This window comes from Mercenaria mercenaria, chromosome 19 (genome assembly GCF_021730395.1).
Source record: "Mercenaria mercenaria strain notata chromosome 19, MADL_Memer_1, whole genome shotgun sequence".
NCBI lineage: Eukaryota > Metazoa > Mollusca > Bivalvia > Venerida > Veneridae > Mercenaria > Mercenaria mercenaria.
The window spans coordinates 16,357,565-16,369,634 of NC_069379.1; the positions used below are offsets into that span (position 1 = coordinate 16,357,565).

At 31.2% G+C, this 12,070-nt stretch overlaps 1 protein-coding gene across 3 annotated transcripts in view; it reads left to right on the forward strand.

Annotated features, from left to right (window-relative positions):
* LOC123542781 (von Willebrand factor D and EGF domain-containing protein-like) overlaps positions 1-12,070 on the forward strand; it is a 78,422-nt gene that overhangs the window by 41,588 nt on the left and 24,764 nt on the right. The window lies entirely within an intron of this gene.

Below are 12,070 nucleotides of genomic sequence, written 5' to 3' on the forward strand. Positions count from 1 at the left end.
ATACACTTGACCAAATTGTGAGTTTGTATTATTCTCCGAATTCAGACAGGTCTATAAAATACTGACTATCTAAAGTTGGACAGAATAAAAATTGTGTTTCGTTTTTGCTATCCAAATTCAGATAAGCAATCATGCAGTTCAAAAACCTAGCATTGACTTTGCTATCTGAATTGAAATAACTATAAGTTTTGCATATCATCAGGAATATATGAAATAGATCTTGTTTATGTATTATCGTTGTTATCCGAATTCGCCTAAGCCACAGCGTAAAACGATCTGGAGCCGAACAGTAGAGAAACTGTGCGTTGTGTTTGCTATCCGAATTCAGATAAACACCATTTGAGAGCAGGCAGTAGAAAACAAGAACATTGACTTTACTATATGAATTATAAACAGAGGTGTCAATGTTGCTATCCGAATTCCGATAAGCCGTTACAAAACAATTGAAATCTGACAGAAGAAAATCTGACCGTTGTTATGGCTATCAGAATTCTGATAAGCGACCTATGTTGATATTGTGTGTATCTATCTTAAATCAGATAAATAAAATGAGTGATAACATTGCACTCAAAATTCTAGACATTGACTTTACTATCTGAATTATAAACAGAGGTGTCAATGTTGCTATCCGAATTCCGATAAGCCGTTACAAAACAATTGAAATCTGACAGAAGAAAATCTGACCGTTGTTATGGCTATCAGAATTCTGATAAGCGACCTATGTTGATATTGTGTGTATCTATCTTAAATCAGATAAATAAAATGAGTGATAACATTGCACTCAAAATTCTAGACATTCTGAAATCTGATGAAAAGATGAGTTTTGCTGTTGCTATCAGAATTTAAGCACTGTGTTATGTAATTATACATGTATATGTCATCTAATAAAGAATAAGTATATACAGGAAAGCCAAGATAACGAGTAAAATTTCTGATAAGTTTCAGAAAACTGAATGTCAAAGGTAACTGATACTGTGTGAAAAAGAATACAATTCCTTTTGCATTTAACTTTCTGTAAACAGACAAAATACATGTTGCTTGCATGTATTGCCATTAGTTATCATAGAAATAATTACAAATTGTGAAAGATTACAAGATGTTCAATATATTCCATCATGATTTTTTGTCACTGTTTGCACATCTTACACAACTTGATATGGTTAGAATGTAATTATTGAATGTTTCTGTCCTGACATTTTCGAGAAAGTTATCATTTCACATTACGAAACAAATGTCCATATATTTGTAATATTCAAAGCAATAAGAATATACATCTCCTTCAAAACGGCTATTCCAGTTAGGTAACGTGGTCGCTTTTAAAGATCCAACCTGAAAGTAATAAAACATAATTTAAATATGATTTCTTTTTAAGAAAAGTAGTTACTTTAACACAGTTTCATCATGCGCGGTTGGTAAGAATAATACAGCTATTTTGATGAATTCATGGGTATTAACCTCCAAAATACATACCTTAGCCCTTATATATATTTATAGACAATTTATACGCTTCAGAATTCCGGTTTTCTTTAATATATGACTGCATGATTTTCTATCACCTATCACCTATCATACTTTCATTCTGTTAATGCAAACATTTTTTGTATGAATTGTGAAAGAAATTTTCGTAGCAGTTTATTGTTTAAAATCAGCTTTAAAATTTTATTATTACAAATGTATGGACGTTTGAATAAAATGACAAAACATCATTTTTTAATCATTTATTACATACTTGAATAAAATTTGTGAATGTCAAGTTATTACTGGACAAAAGTTAATCAACATAATCTGTAATATAAAGGAAGAAGACATTTTACTAACTTTCATTTATAATCCACAATGATCTGTGTATATCCCTGTTAATAACAGCAAATGTTGACACATGAATGTAGTTTTCTGCAACAATGATTATAATACAATTAGAACAGAATATTCACATCAACATATTATTAAAAATACATGTATAGCTACGTATTCATCATGAAGATTTTCGAACGAAATAACAATAACGAGATTACAATACAGGAAATATCCTTTGTATAAAATTCTGGAAAAAATTGGTTTTGAAGACAACATCTATACTTTTGTACCATGTATTTGTGTTTAGATCTTGTAGTAGAAAAACTGGACTATATATTTAAATCTTAAATGAATGAATTCAGTTGAGTAATCATTTCGACAACTCTGTCTATCTGGTCATGCTGGTATTTGTATTAATGCTCCAGAAGTTTATTGACTCTTGTGTTATAGGCAGCTGTATTGGATTGCACCAAATACATATAAAGCTTCGCATGTGTATGTTTTAATTATAGAGTATTTCTAAACAAAACACATATATCAAGATTTCAATATTATCAAACTACGCCATCTTTGTTTCTTCCATATTTCAGGAAGTATGCTTGATGTTTTAATTAGACGCCAAGTTCTTTACTAAAAGATGTCTATTGTTTGAAAAGAATGTAAATTGAGATATTCTTCAATGAATTATTATTCTAGAAGTATGTGAAAAGTTAGTAAGATGTGGGAAAACCCCAAGAGTTTATGATGTCTTTTTTCCAAAATAAAGACATACTATTTATCGGATGTTTGTCTTAGATTTTTACAATGAAATTTGCAGATTGACAAAAACACTATCCTGTTATATATTCTTGTTTTCATTGTTTACATTTAAAAGATTTTTCTATAATCTCAAATTATTTGTACATTCATAATACATTATATTTTGTTAACATTTCAGATAAAGCGTAATAGATAACGCAACCAAATTTGAAAATATCAACAATCGCTCTTATAGTCTATGTAAACATAATATTGCCAAGTTCATGCATACATTGATTTAACAGTACTTTGAATTAGATTAAAAACCATACACTGTAACTTTTACTATAGATGAAACACAATATATATTTGATTTTATCACTTTATGTTAACTTCTAGTAACAGTAATAAAATCGGTTTGTAAGTGTTGTATATAGCTAATAAGGCAATATTGTTTTCTCTGGTATGACCTTTACATACATTGTTAATCTATCTAGTTGTAAATTTAGGCACTAGGATTTTTTTTGTCGATCCGAAAAAATGGAGCTAAGGTACAAAATATTTTAATTCATTTTTTTCTCCATATTTTCTTTATTTGAAATTGTTATACAAGTACAATTCTTATTTGCATCAAACGATCACTAGCTGTAATTTCTTACCTTTGTATTGCATAGTACACAAGGCCTCCATTACCAATGAATCTGAATCCAGTATGTGGGAACTATCATGCGAACTCTGAAATTTAACAGTTCACCTTTCACAAATCACAAAGTAACAAATACAGCGTCCTGGCAATGAATTTTACTAAATGAAAGCTAATATTCATTAGTCCCACTTTTTGAACAACATATCAGAACAAATAAAAAAATGAACATTTAAATACCTAAGTGATACATACTTCATTTTAAATTATTTTACTGAAAACAAACTTTCCTTTTAAATTTACTAGAAAAAGTATCTAATTACATATACATGTAGGGATACAAACCTTCCGAAAAATATCCATGTTCAGAAACGACCAGAACAGATACAAATAACGATATCTGTAATTTTGCATAAATAATGTCCGCTTAAACCGATGTATTTTATCCGAAATAGTTTTCCAGTGCGTTTATTGTAGTTAGCACTTTCTTATCAACTCAATTTATATTGGCGCCCTAATTACAAAATAAATTTCAGTTGATTTCTTATTTTGTTTTACATTTTGGAACATAAACTAGTGTCCGTTGGTTTGAAGTAATGATAAGAATCTTGTAAATAAACACCTTGGTTATTATCTCTGGAAGCACAAGGTTTAACACGAAAAATAATCGTTTCAGGAAAATGTTTCCGACTTCAGTCTAAATATTATGTGCTACGAATTCCCATGGTAAGTGTTTATATCTGTGTGTAAATAAACATTCCGATGGATCGATCTAAATAAACACTGACAGTGTACAATGTAAATTATAATCTATCATCATTTCGAATTGTATCCTTAATAAAAAATGATTTCTTCTTACTTATTTAGGCACTTATTTCGTTTTCATTGTTTCGTGTATTAAACTTGGCTAATCCTAATTGGATGTTTGTTCCTTATTCTTTTACTGAAACAATTCAAATCAAGATAATAACTACCGGAACATATGGTATCAAACTTTGATATTTATCTTAAAGTGGAACTGCAATAAGTGTGCTATAAATCATCTATCATTGTATCGTCAATGAAAATAGAGCAGAGCAAAGTACATTTTTTAAGCAATTAACTAGACACTAGACTGAAAAAAAACAACAAAGATATTAAAAACTTAATTTTATAAACAATATTATGTAGTTGCACAGGAGTCAAAAGCCAGTCAATTCTAAAGATTTTCCCTAGGGAAATGATTGTAAGGTTTATCAGTCTTGTCTGAATGCTCTGAAAAGACATAATCGGCATTTGATTACCCACAGTTAATGTGAAACATGTTTAAAGCCAAACTACCTCAAAGTGTTATGCAGCGAACAGTTTCATATATTTTCCAACCCATCAGGTATTGACAGTTCTGACCGAAGAGAGAAAAAGCTTTCCTTTCATGAGGAAAATTAATCATTCTGTTACTTTCGAACTGACATGAAAAAACTAAAGCATGTACATAAAAATCAGGTTTCGTAAGTAGAAATGGCCGATTTTGTATTGTTACTTGAATATACAAAAGTCAGATGTTTCAATTGATTATCTATGATGCTTTTTGAAAAGAGGATTCCCACGAATGAGTATATGTTGTGAAAAATGAATGAATGCTTGGAGATTTTTCCCAAGAGACAGACCTGTCCAATTTTCCTGAGATATCTAAAATCACCCATCAAAGTTTAAATTTTGCGGAAAAAGAAATCACTTATTTGGGCAAGGGGCAGTAAGATTGAATATTCCAAAAATAACACTGATAACAATGCGAAAAAAATCATAAAACAAATATTGAGACATGTCTTTTTAATTTTACCACAATTAACAATGTTTTAGTACCGTAAAAGCATCATTTTTATTATTTAGAGGGTGTGGACATTTCATTTTCTCAAAATGATGCGAAAATGCCATATATCATTATACGTTGAATTACGCCAGAAAATTATTAAAACATTTACATTTGTGTCTCACAGCGACAAATTTTAATTTGTGGCTCATTTTATGCATGAGGGGTGGGCAAATTTAGACTGTAACATATAACATTTTATCGTGCTATTGAAAACAACCGCATCTAGTTTAATTTGCGAAAGATATATAAAAGTTAAAAACCAGTAACACTTGCTTTTGTTCATAAATAGAAAATCATAAGTGAAATATTCTGCGCGTTTTTATATAGTTTACAATCGCTTGTTTGTTATTTTAAAATTTCTTGGGGACTTCAAACGCTAATCGACGACACAGCAGCAAAATTGTTACGATAAGGCCACGCCAAGGTATGAAAGTTAATATATATACATACGATATTTTGTTTTTAATTCTTCAACTTAGTAATGTAAAAGCATCATTTTTATATATTAACCCATCATGCATTTCATCATTCAGTGGACGTTAGAGTGTGTGGACCTCATGAAATATGCATATAGGGTGATGGAACATTTCATTTTTGCAAAATGATGCGAACTGTTCTGAAATCATTCCTAATGACGGAATATATTAAATTAAATACGCTAGAAATCTATAAAAACAGATTTACTTTACATTTTTTATCTCGTAGAGACAAATTGTAAATTTTGGCTCATTTTGCGCGTGAGGGTGGCAAGTTTAGACGCTCTAATACAGACATTTTTTTCATGCTATTGAAAACATTTTTATCTGGTTTAATTTGCAAAAGATATACAAAAGGCACTTTTCTTCCCGCCATTACTTTTCGTCTGGTCACATGCGTTAAAAATATTGTTTTCTTCCCGCTATTTTGTTCTTGTCTGTTTTGCATGTTCGTATATATAAAATAACGTGCAACAATTCTCAAGGCGCTTGAAAAATTAATCTGCTGCATTTTCTGCGCAAGACACTAAGACTGCAGATTTGAAATTCGCAGAAAATACAAGCCGTCATTATAATCCTGTTTGAAATTAATGAAAAAATCGGTGAATACAGAACCTCAGAAATATCAACGTGAGAAGACAGACTCCACAGAAGTAAAGTACGCAAAATTAATACCACTTTCATTTTCAAAAATATATATACTGTATATTAAGCCGGCAGAAGAAAGAACTTATACGATATACATATGTTTTAGGTCAGTCATTTGTAAATAACTCGTTTCCATCATCATCATCATCATCATCATCATAGAAACACGGACTTATCAGGCTTAAAATGTCACACTGGAAAGGAATTACATAATCTATTAGCTTGTTTTCCAATCCATGTATTTGACATGTAAAAATATGTTGTACATATTATGTGTATGTTGCTTAAATAATAAAATATTGTTTAAACTAAAATATCACACGAGGAAGTGCTAAGAATATGCAATATATTCGCTCAACACTTCCCTGGAATGGTCAAAAATGGATTTATTATCACTTTTTCTCCGCACTGGTATCAGCACATATTTGTGGAATTTTCAAATTTACTCTCCCTGGCCCGATAATGTTCTACGAACAACAAAAAGTCCATTTAAATATAATGCCTGTAAAATAAATTAACCAACGTACGAAACTGGCCACTGCCACTTAAGTGTGGGGTGATTTTTTTTGCCCTCAAATTTAATGTCATGAAACTGATATTTATTTTTCTCAACAGTAAGATAGTTAGCAGACTGAAGATGAAATTACTCGCAGACTGATCAAAACCAGATTAGGGGACTATATGATTGCGCTTTTCCGACCGTCATTTCGTTTTCAGGTCCGTCTTTTGGTCCATATTTCATTCATCATGGGATTTCAATATTACTTGGCACTAATTACTCAATAATAAATGTGTCATGTACATCTTTCAAACTCCTAACTTTAAATGGCAAAGGTCACACTTGGCAGTCAAATGCTAACATGGCATGAACAAGATCGGTTTCGTGCCCGGTCGAGAGCTCTGCCGTCCATCAAGGGATAACAATATTACCATAATCAGACGACTTGTCATCTTAATTAAACAGAACCTATTTCATGGTCAATGTCACACTTGCAATTCAACGGTTTTTCTTTCAATAACTTTGTAATATTACTTGGTACAAATGTTTCCCATAGGGTGTAATGCAACATCCTTATCCCTAACTCAGAGGTCAAGGTCACAGTCATAAAACAAAAGTCATTGACCTGATATCAAAATAAAGCTCCTCATATATTGACGGACTCATTTTTACATTAGGTTCTTTCCAGACTGAATTTTATTACAAAGTCCAGTTTCGATGTTGCACAACTTTTTTTTTCTAAACAGATTCTATAATCTAAACAAATTTCCTTGAATATGGTTGTCTCTACTTTTATCACACAGACACGAGCACTGAATGACGTCATTGTGAAACGTTCATGATGACATCACAAAATTTACATGGATCGATTCTTGGAAAGATTTACAATACACACAATACACTTGACAATGTATGATATACTTATTCTTGATTTATGAATGCCAAATTTAAGACATGCACATTTTATTTAAATCAGCAAAAGTATTTGTGTAAATTATAATTCTCGGTTCAGTTAATTAAAATTCATGGATCAGTGTAAATTAAGTGATTTTTAAAAACTTTAAAGTATCTCTGACAGGAGTCTGGATCAGGTCTCGGCTGATATGTGCGGATGGGGTTCAGTTATCTCACTCTTTCCAACCCATATCAACATCGACCTGATAGCATTGATATCAAAAGACAGTAGCCTGTTATTCTCTATAAAACAATAATAAGCAACAAAATATAGAAATGAAACGAGATATCAATACAATATGATATTATTGATGGGGTACACCGGTATTCTGTATACCATACATTAATGTTTGTATTGCATGAGAAACACATGAGATAGCTTACATATAGAAAAAGTATTAAAATAACTTCTGCATAGAATGAGCTCTTTGAATTGAGTAACTACTGTCTAGAAAGATATCATTGAATGGAATAACTACCACATAGAATGATTTGGATCACACTGAATTAGATATACTACTGCATAGAAAGAGCTCACAGAATTGAATAACTATATACTGCATAGAAAGATGTCTCTCAATGTAATAAAAGCCGCATAGAAAGATTAAGATCACACTGAATTTGATGTATCACTGCGTAGAAGGAACTCACTGAATTAGATAACGACTGCCTAGAAAGATATCACTGATTTGACTAACTACCGCATAGAAAGATCTAGATATCACTGAATTGAATTACTACAGCATAGAAAGAACTTACTGCATAGAAATAGATCACCGACTGGAATAATTACTGCCTAGAAAGATCTCACTGAATTAAATAACCACTGCATAAAAAGCTCACTGAATTGAATGTCTACAGCATAAAATATATCACTTTAAAAAAAAAATATATATATACTGCTGTTTTCATGTGTAAGATATTCAAATAGATCAGGAAGTTTGTACATTTCCTTTTCCATGTTATCATTTGTGTTTAAATGTGTATGGTATTATGAAATTATTAAAGGTCTGAGATAAATAGTCTCAGATCCTTTCCTTTCGCCAGTGCTACGCCAAATAACAAAAACAGCATTGTCTTCTCTTGCACAATATTTGCATTTTTGTTAGTGTTTTGTCTGAACTGTTTTTCATTTCAAAATTGATGTGTTTCCCTAATAAACACGCTTTTCTTTTAAAGTTACCTCGGGTTACCCGAATTCATTTTTTCTGTAGTTTACTTAATATAATATTGTACAATCTAGTCAGTCAACTTTATACAATGTTTGTTGCCAAAATAGTAACCGTCTTTTCATCGTTCAAGTCAGTCAGGCAGAAACCTTAAAGTAGCGCCTTTTCAGCGCAATAAATGATCTTGACAACCAAGAGGTGATATCTGCATATAATATTAATATTCGGAGTAAATTTTCACAAAATAAAATATTCTTTCTTTACCATCTCATTTAATTCTAGGCAATATACAAATACTCAAATGCATTATTGATTTATTCTAAAAATATTGTTCAGATTTTCAGTAATGCATGTAATAATAATGAGCAAGTAAAATCTTCTAATAGCCTGCTTTCCATATAGTATCGTTTCGTATTACATCATCATGGAGATGTACTAGCTACTAGACTGATAATAAATATATTTCTGTATTATTCTTTTTTTTGTCTAATTTAATTTCATAGAGACAAAACCTGTCTATTTTAAAGATTTACATAGAGGAATGATGTTAAAAATATTAGACATAGGATATAGGCTGGCTCAGTTCCCTACATTCGATCATGGTCTAGGAGCTAGTCTATCATGGAGAGCATAGACTGGATCCATTCACTAGATTTAGATATAAAGACATTTGTACTAGAGCTACTCTACTCTGATAATCGAAACCTACTTTTTTCGAAATAATTGCAATGCGTGTTTGCATTTTGATCCTTTTTATTGATTCTCCCCTGTATCATTTTTTTTATGACTGAGTTCCGAGAAGCAATTATTATTACTGAAGAATGACAAATTAACGCTATTAGAATCCTAACTGCAAAATCGAATCCACAATATCTTATCATGCAAAGTAAGCATAGATGTTTCATTCTGTTTATAGTTTAAAATGTATATAACAGGACCACTTGTAACTTGAAAACTCGTGTCATATACTGGCAACTAGGTCAGTAATTTCAGGACGATTGGCCATATTATCATTAAACAGCTGGACCACGTATTGTAAAAATGTATGTTGTTTTAATGTTTTTCAATTGGCATATGTTTAATACCCTTTACACTTATAAAATGTGTTTTCTTACATAAATGGACGCAGAGAAAGTCAATATGTCGTATGTAGAAAATCGATTGGCAATTCAAAAATCATGCATTGTGCATGTATAAAAGTAAGTATTATAGTCCCATCAATTTTATTTCTTGTGGGTATAGGCAAAAAACTGTTTACTTGATGCTCTATAGCAACACACATTTTTTATTCTCTTGAGTGTTTATTATCTTTTTTATATGATTGTATTTAATTATATTCATATATGATATATAATTGATCCAATAAGCCATATATATCTATGTTAATAATTTGAAATTAAATCTACAAAGAGAAAACATTGAACGGGTTTCAACGTTCAATAGTTCTATATTTACAATTAGTTGGTAAAACCCGCTGATGATCACATATTAATTTATTTCAAAGCTGGGATATTGACCGGTCAGACCATGTAATTTGACTTAAAGAACAGTAAAGTCTTGAGATAACGTACTTCTGTAACTGAAGTTTATTTACTCGTGTCAGTCAATGATCATGTGAACTTGAGTACTTGATATTTGCTGAGAGCAATTTATTTTAAAAGTATTAGAGTATCCATACTACTGTATAATTATAATTAATCTCGAAAACATAAGTTGCAGTAACTTCTAGGTAGCTCTTTGTCGTCAATACTATATTTATGGCAATTTGGTTAAATTCCATACTTTAAAAACATACAGGGCCAAATTAATTTTAGCATCTCGGTACCTAAGTTTCATGTTTAAACATTGATGAATATCTTTAGCAGATGTGAACTTAAGCTGACCTGTCAGAAATGTGTTACTTGGTAAAATTGGTGTATTAGATCAGTGTTTAGTAATTACAGATGGTCAGTATCCTAGTCAATATGTTCTAGTGATTCAGATTTAGTGGGGCTTATAAATCTTTCTTGTTTGTTACAGAGCAAGAAAAAAAAAAGATTTCCCTTTTTCTATTATTAGAAACTAACAATTTTTCAGTTTGTGATGTCCATAGTAATAATAATTTCATGCATGCTATCCTCCGTTTTAAAAATATTGATTATGAAATGATGTCTCTGTGCCTAAAACATTAGATTGTTTGTGATATGTATGATTAGCTCTATCATATAAACGAAATAGTAGCGACATTCACAAAAGAATTTCGATTCTCTAAGTACCTATTTGACTTGACTGGTGCTGTCACATCTATCATTTTTTGGACATGTAAAATATCTAATGATATCAACAACACATGATAACTATCTTGAAATCGTATTTGATTTTATAAACTCTATGTTACCATGGTTGATGTATATCAATACTTTTCCGTATTTGTCCTATTAACATTGTCCAGTTAATAATTACGTTATTAAAATCGTTTCCTAAGATATCAGTTGGTAGCTAGTTTAAGCGATTTAGATATCAATTAACAATTTGCGATTCCAAAATATAAGTTGATATATTCTATTATATGGTTTTCACAATGTTTTTTTCTTATGCTATCTTAACTGCATTCTTTTACATGAAGAACTCAGTAATCAAATAATTAAATTTATATCATAGAAGCTATCAGCACACAGAAAACTGGTTTGAAGTATCAGAATGTAAATACAGCCATATCTGTGAACAAAGACCACTTGTCGGAACAAGCAAAAGTGGTCTTTACTCACAGGTGGTCTTTATTCGAGGGGAAGGGTCACTTCTCAGTTAGTCATTATCATGCTGATAAAAAAGTATTTTACAGCTTCTTGCTCTCTGTATGTTCTATGTATTAATTCGGCCGGTGCAAACTTGCAAACATCAGTCATGCAGAAATTATTATGTTTGCTATTATAATGCGAAAGTCGTGAAATTTAGGCGGATTTCAAATATTTTCATGCCGCAACGGACCAGATTGGTCGTTATTAGGGGGCAAATATGACTCTTGGGAATGAATTAGGCCGGTCGCTGGTCGCGGTCGCCAGGTGGTCGCTATTCACGGCCTTTTTATGAGCATTTTTGTGCAGGGGGACCAGAGACCGGTCGTTGTCGACAGGTGGTCGCTATTCACGGGTGGTCGCTAGCACAAGTTTGTAGCTCTAATTTTTCATTTGAAGGACATCTTTAATTGCATTTTACGATATACAAATAATTCGTGATATCATAAAATGAACATGAAATAGCAAGTTAAGTCATGGGATCATTAACGAGTGAACTGTATGAAGACATCTAAATAAC